The following is a 6,000-nucleotide window of genomic DNA, read 5'->3' as shown; positions in this document are numbered from 1 at the left end:
CTAATGGGAAAGTAATATTAGTATAGAGATTTAGTCTAAACTTTATAGTCCTAAAGTGCTAAGCTTCCAAAGCGCTAACTTCACAGTTCCAGAAATGTAGAACGAGGGAAAGAGAGTTCATCACTGATCCTATGTTAAAACAAACATCTAGGGGCTGCCCCGGGGCCCGAGTGGTTAAGTTCCCTTCCTCACTTCAGTGGCCCAGGGTTTCACTGGTTCGGATCCTGGGCGCTGACATGGCACCACTCATCAGGCCACGTTGAGGCGGCGTCCCACATGCTGCAACTAGAAGGACCCACAACTAAAATATGCAACTATGTACTGGGAGGATTTGGGAAGAAAAAGCAGAAAAAAAGCCAGTTCTTTCAAAACCAACTTCATATTAATCCTAGCAGTCACACTGGCATTATTTGTGCATTATAGAGGCAGTAGGTTTTAAATTTAGGTTCTATTTTTTCCCATTATTAAAAGGACCCTTTGAGGTGCCGGCCCCATGACAGTGGTTAGGTTCACATGCTCCACTTTGGTGGCCCAGGATTTCACCAGTTTGCATCCCGGGCATGGACATGGTGCTGCTCATCGGGCCATACTGGGGCAGCGTCCCCCGTAGCACAACCAGAGGCACTCACAACTAGGATATACAACTATGTACTGGGGGGCTTTGGGGAGAAGAAGAAGATTGGCAACAGCAGTTAGCTCAGGTGCCAATGTCTAAAAAAAGGACCCTTTGAAAATTTGGAAAATATGAAAAACAAGAAGAAAAACATGAATCCATAATCCTAAAGACAACTATTTCTGTATACTTCCTCCCAAGTCTTTTATATGGGTTTAAAAATATTGTGATCAGAAAATATAATTGTTTGTTTTGCTTTTTTCTTAAAATTATATCATAAGCTTTTGTTTTAAAATGCTCATAAATATCATTTAAAATGCCTACATGACAACAGCGTACTATGTCATAATTTGTTCAGCCATCCCCCATGGTTAAACATTTATTCCACTTTGCCATATTTGATGCTTCAGGGCTATTTTCCTTAGGTCCAGTTTCTGGAGGTGGAGATGCCCAATTGAAGAGGATAAACACTTTTAAGCTTCCTGATATATACTGACAAATTGATTACTGAAAGGGTTGTCCCCATTTGAGTTTCCATCAGTGTGAAAGAGGGCCCGTTTCATGGCAGTCACCAGCACTGAAGTAGTCTCATTTGTTTTTTATTTGCCTAATTGGGAGGCAAAAAATGTTATTTTATTGTTTTAATATCAATTATTTGATTACTATTATTATGCAAGAACATTTCTCCATATTTATGGTTATTTCCTATTTATTTATATTTACCTTGTCCTTTGCTCAGTTTTTTCTTATCAGTTCATCTGAGTTCTTGATGTACTAAGACATTAGCTGTTATTTTTTTTTTTTTTTTGCTGGGAAAGATTTGCCCTGAGCTAACATCTGTTGCCAATCTTCCTCTTTTTTTTTCCTCCACAGAGCCCCAGTACATCGTTGTATATCCTAGCTGTAATCCTTATAGGTCTTCCGTGGCATGGCAACTGACAGACGGGTGGTGTGGTTCTGCCACCGGAACTGAACTGGGCTGCCGAAACAGAGCAAGGAACTTTAAACGTTAGGCCATCAGGAATGGCTCTGTTAGTTTTTTTTAATGAACAGTATTGACAGTTCTTTTAAAATAGTATTTCCATTAAACACCGGTTTTCAATATGTAGGGTTTTAAAAAATATTATTTGAGGAAAACATTTAGTTTTAGTCCTTTTTAGGCACTCTTTTTAACTGCTTTCTTGTGCTGTCAATGAATGTGGGCTCAAGGGGTATAAACTACTTACACTAAGCAATTACTTTAAGAAAAATAAAAGTACGAAGATAAACTTTCTGTAAAATCTACATAGAGTATGATGAGGATTTTAGGCTGGTTATTTTTAAAACTACAGATGAGAAGCAGGCTCCGAGGACTGGAATTTTGCTTGCCCTTTTGAGAGACATTTGCATTTGTGAAGGAAGGGGGTATGAGCTTGTAGGGACCTGAAATTGACCACCGCAAGATATGTCTTTTTGGCATCGGGATTGTTTTGGGCTGATTGCTTTTGATAAACTGGGACAGGGAAGGAGGCTCTGGGGAATGGAACTTGCCCTTGTTGGGACACATTTACATTTGTAAGGTAAATCTCTATCTGTAAAAGGTGCCTCCCTCTCTGTACCAGGAAGAAGAAGAGAGATGACCTTATCCTTAGAAACTCTTAATGGGGAAGGCAAGAACTTAAGTTGGTTGCTGTGTGGCAATCTCATGTAACTGATTTAGGGTGGTGGCTTCTGACCTTTACTTAATCCGATTTGATTCTTGTCTAAAAGTCATGGATCACCCAACAACCAGACCCCACCTGCACTGATACCATTTTAACTTTTTTTCATGTTCTTTCCTTTGTCTTGTAAAGAAATGATTCACATACCCATGCCTTATAAAATTAGCCCTAACCCTCAACTCGGGGCAGCAGCAGGAGCTCTGACTGCCCGTGGGTCCTGTCCTCACGCACCAGCTCTGCCTGCCCATGGGTCCTATCCCCATGCCAGCAGGGGCAGCAGAAGCGGCGGCAGCAGAATCTCTGACTGCCCATGGGCCCTGTCCCCATGCTATTCCATACTATTCTCTAAATAAAAGAGCACTACTGCCAGATCTTGAGAGTCCAAGAAATCTTTCTTTTGACTCCTCGGCTCACTGACCCCGCATCAGAGTATACCAAAGTGTAGTAAAAAAAAAAATGCTTTTGGAAAAAAAAAAGCTTTGGGGAATAGTCACTACTTTGGATTATCTGCACCAACTGTTTTCCTATAGTATTGCCAATAGAATTAATTGTACATGAAAACATTTTTTAAAAAATTTATTTATTGAGGCGAAATTCGCATAGGAAAAGATTTTTACATTCAAATTTTGTAAAGCTATATCGTTTGATTTGGAAAGGATGGATGGGCTATACACCTTTTTTTTTTTTTTTTGGTACTCCAAAACCTGAATTGTGCCTTATTGTTGATTCTCAGCACGCAGGACTGACTTTTGTTTTTTCAATTAGTGCTGGTTTCTATGGGTTGCAAACTTTTCTCCAATAGCTGAAAGCAGAGACTTCTGGGCACTTTTTTATTTCTTCTTTCTTCACGGTTTTAAAGGAGTCCCTTGCCTCCTCTGTTTGTCATTGCGTGTACTGAAGGACAGAACAGAAAAATGCAAAACAAGACAGCTGTACAGGAGGTTTTTCTTTTTAAAGAAGTTGATAGACAAATGGCACAGGGTTCGCTGTTCTCGCCAGCTGAGAGTTGAGCTTCCAGAAAGCGCTCCTTAGGGGAACAAGCACGGTAGTGTGGAGGGTCTGAAAGGCTCCATTGACACAACAGCCGGGAGGCTCTTGTTCCACATTGTCTGGTATGTGATGCCCTTCGGAAACCAGCTCTCGAGATTTCTACACCCCCAACTTCCCCCAAAGCTTAAAAAATTAGGTGGGTTTTTTTTTCTTTTTTGCCATTATATTTGGTTTTCTAAGTGAAATTCCTGAAAAGATATTGGTTTTTGTTTATCTTTGCCTTTTGGTGTCAGTCAATGATTCGCTTAGTTGCTTGGCTTATTTAGTGGGAACACAGGGGTCTGGGTGGCAGAGCCAAGGCAGCGTCCCCGACAAGTCAGTGGGACAGCATCAGTGTTATTCTTAGCTAGAGTCTAAGTTCTGTAGCAAAAAAGAGGACTGGGGTGGGGGAGATAAGGCAAATTTGAAGCTGATGATTTAAATTATTGCTGATAGTTTCTCAGTTGTCTTGAAGGTTGATCTGGAGAGATTTAATTTTACTCTAAGGAATAGCTTTCCAGTGGAACAAGATATTAACAGTTGTTAGAAGCGTATCGGTGAGGTTGCAGACTCACTCGTGGACTTCGAGAGAGCTCTTCCCAGGGAGACACAATCACCTGTGCCATGGTGGTTGGCGAAGAAGGGCCGAGGCCAGGCAACCTCTTCATCAATGATTTTCATTCCAGTGTTAATAGAGCTCCTATTATGTGCCTAAGCCTTGAGAAAGGCTATGACCTGTATCCCCGACTTTGAGGAGCTCAGACTGTAGGAGATCCTTAGAAACCAGCAGGCCACTCTGATTCTGCAGGGAGCACTGGGGACCAGGAAGGTGACTTGCTCAAGATGACACAGAGAGTTAGTGGCAGACTCTTGACTAGAAGCTAGATCTTTTTAGTCACAGTGATATCTTTCCATTTGACTATTGCTAAAAGTGCCTTATAGTTGTTAAAGAACAATTCAAGACAATGTATAATTAAGTGCAAATCGAATAATCAACCCCACTGCGTATGGGGATAGTTCAGTGCTAATTGGAGTTATCTGGAAGTATGACAGATTTTGAAGAATGGGTATGGTGTGGACATTACAAAAGAACCAGAAAAACCTCTTCTCTATTCTGTGTTGTTGGGGAACATACATGAAGAAATTTATATCCTTCAGTCCAAGTATGAAGCCTTTCAATGTCCTCTCTGTTGGAGCACGTGTGCCCAGGAAGTGTCCCTGGTGAACATCAGAATGATAGGGTGGGGGTGGGAGGGGAAGTGGAGTTCAGTGATTCACTGATTTCTGAGTAAGCTTGGAAAGGCCATCACACATTTAAGGATGAACCCAGATTGCTAGAACTTTGAGTCTATGACAGGAGAGGTCCTTGTGGAGGTCTTGACATAAAGAACTCAAGTCACCCCCTTGGACTCCTGCCTGGCTGCTAGGAGTCACTTCTTGGCCTTAATATTTGATCTCTTCTCACTCTCTATGCCGTATAGGTTTCCTCTCCCTTTTTAGAGGATTACTGAAAGCAAAAGTAACAATCTTAATCATCTGCCACTTAAACAATAGGAGATTTATTACTTTTAATGGAAAGGATACTTGTTCCAACAGGAGAAGGGTACGCATCAGAGAGGCAAGCCTGTGGCAGCCACATATATTTTGGTCATTGCTCTGCAGTCAAGTGTGTGTGGGGTCCTCAAAGATCAAACAGCAGATATGAAGGGAGAGGCTACAGAGAGCGCTGCTGGTTCGGGGAACAGGAAGTTCACTTCGTATGCAGTCTGGCTGGAGTTTAGAGCTGGCTGGGCCCTGAGGCATCTAGTAAGGGGAGCAGGGAGAGGGAGGATGAGGCTGAAGAATGCAGAGGAATTCTGTAAACCGAAGAAGGTAGACTTTAACTCAAGATCAATGGGGAATACGCCTATCAGATTTACATTTTAGGTCACTCGGATTGCAGTGTGGGGATGGATTACGGCCGCAGGAGGATGAGAAGCAGTGGAGTCAGCGGGACTCATTAGACTGTTGCAGTGGTTGAAGGGAGAAGGGTTGATGGCGAACCTGTGGGAGCAGAACCAAGGAATTTTGGCCCTCAAGGCAAATAACTCAGAATTGACCTTCAAACAACTCTGTAATTCAAGATATGGCTTGCAAGTGGGTGTGACTGGTAATGTGCCTTCTGATAGCTTTCAACCTAAGTAAATCTTCCTGATAACCAGGTGCTATTCTTTTAAAATAATTACGTGAAAAAAAAAAATCTGCCTCTAAATTTTTGTCTCCAGGGGCAAAGCAGAGTGAAACCCTGGCAGTCAGTCTGGGGCAGAGGTGGGGGGGGGGGGGCGGTAGGGAGGCGGGGAGGAAGGGCGGTAATCAGATTAGGCAATTTTGAAGAAGTAGGATGGACAAGGAAAGCTTTTGAGGGAAAAAGATTTTGAGTCTGTTTTTAAAGTAGTTTTTTCAGTTGAAAGAGTAATACATGCCATGGTAAAATTCAAACAATTCTAAAGACATACAATCAAAAGTATGTCTCCTTAGCCAGAGTCAACTGCTGTTAATAGTTCTTATGTCTTCTTCTAGAAATTTTTCGTGACACTGTAAGCTTATATTTTAATCTCAAAACAATTAACATTTATTTTTATTAAAATAAATATTAAAACATTTAATTTTTTAATAAAA

The sequence above is a fragment of the Equus asinus genome, chromosome 25 (genome assembly GCF_041296235.1).
Source record: "Equus asinus isolate D_3611 breed Donkey chromosome 25, EquAss-T2T_v2, whole genome shotgun sequence".
NCBI lineage: Eukaryota > Metazoa > Chordata > Mammalia > Perissodactyla > Equidae > Equus > Equus asinus.
This window is presented reverse-complemented; position numbering follows the sequence as displayed.